The sequence below is a fragment of the Symphalangus syndactylus genome, chromosome X (genome assembly GCF_028878055.3).
Source record: "Symphalangus syndactylus isolate Jambi chromosome X, NHGRI_mSymSyn1-v2.1_pri, whole genome shotgun sequence".
NCBI lineage: Eukaryota > Metazoa > Chordata > Mammalia > Primates > Hylobatidae > Symphalangus > Symphalangus syndactylus.
Genome location: NC_072447.2, coordinates 150379292 through 150380494, shown reverse-complemented (window position 1 = coordinate 150380494; position 1203 = coordinate 150379292). Strand labels below are relative to the sequence as shown.

General features: G+C 38.0%; 1 non-coding gene across 1 annotated transcript; it reads right to left on the bottom strand.

Moving 5' to 3' along the window:
• Positions 1-422: 422 nt before the first annotated feature.
• Positions 423-528, bottom strand: LOC129476535 (U6 spliceosomal RNA). The gene has a single exon (XR_008654972.1). It is a non-coding gene; the product is annotated as a U6 spliceosomal RNA (small nuclear RNA).
• Positions 529-1203: the final 675 nt, after the last annotated feature.

Genomic DNA, 1203 nt, shown 5'->3' with positions numbered 1-1203 from the left:
ACTCCAGACACACCAACTTTAAGAACTGTAACACTCACCGCGAGGGTCCGCGGCTTCATTCTTGAAGTCAGCGAGACCAAGAACCCACCAATTTCAGACACAATGACTCTATCAAGCTTGCCGTCTGTGCCTTTTAATTGGGACATTTAGTCCATTTACATTTAAGGTTAGTATTTTTATGTGTGAATTTGATCCTATCATCATGATGCTAGCTGGTTATTTTGCAGGCTTGTTTATGTGATTGCTTCATGGTGTCACTGGTCTGTGTAATTCAGTGTGTTTTTATAATGGCTGGTAGTGGTTTTTCCTTTCCATATTCAGTGCTTCCTTCAGGAGCTCTTGCAAGGCAGGCCTGGTGTTGAAAAATTCACTAAGCATTTGCTTGTCTGAAAAGGATCTTACTTTCTTATTTGCTTATGAAGAAAAATATGGAATGCTTCATGAGTTGGCATGTCATCTTTGTGCAAGGGACATGCTAATGTTCTCTCTACCATTCCATTTTAGTATATATGCTGCCGAAGTGACCACCAAAATATTTTCTTAATGGTTGCATAATAGTCTTCAGTCATTCTTCAACTGGTAGTTGTCCATTTTTCTTTCACCTTTTTACATTATCAAAAAAATTCTCAAGGAACATATGTATATCCATAGATGTGGGGTTTTCTATTAAACATAAAAATCGAATTGCTCAATGTGTACTGTTTTTGAGTACAAGTAACAGAACTCAAACCAGCAGTGGTTTAAACCAGGAATATATTAGTTGTTTAGTGAACAAGAAATCTGGTAGAAGATAGTCATAGTTTGAGTGTTCAAAGTCATAGTCCACAAGACAAGCTCTTTTCATAATTCTATTCTTCCATTCCTAGGCATATTGCCTCTCGGTTACAAGATGTCTACTGAAGCTCCAGATGTTCACACAACAAGATACAAAGTATAATGGGAAGGAAGAGGGCAAACAAACACTGTTTTATATAGTTCTCTGTAAGGTAGAACTGTGTGCCCCCAAATAAACTTTCTCTTACATCTAGATGGCCAAAAACAGTTTCACATATACCCATCTCTATACCAGTCAATGGTCAATGGGAATGGCATGTCATGATTTGTTTGGACTGGGTGCATTGCTCCCTAGACAAGACCATGCTCCTATCAGTGAAGAAAAAAATACATAGAGAAAATAATCCTTGGAAAGGCAACCAACAGCGT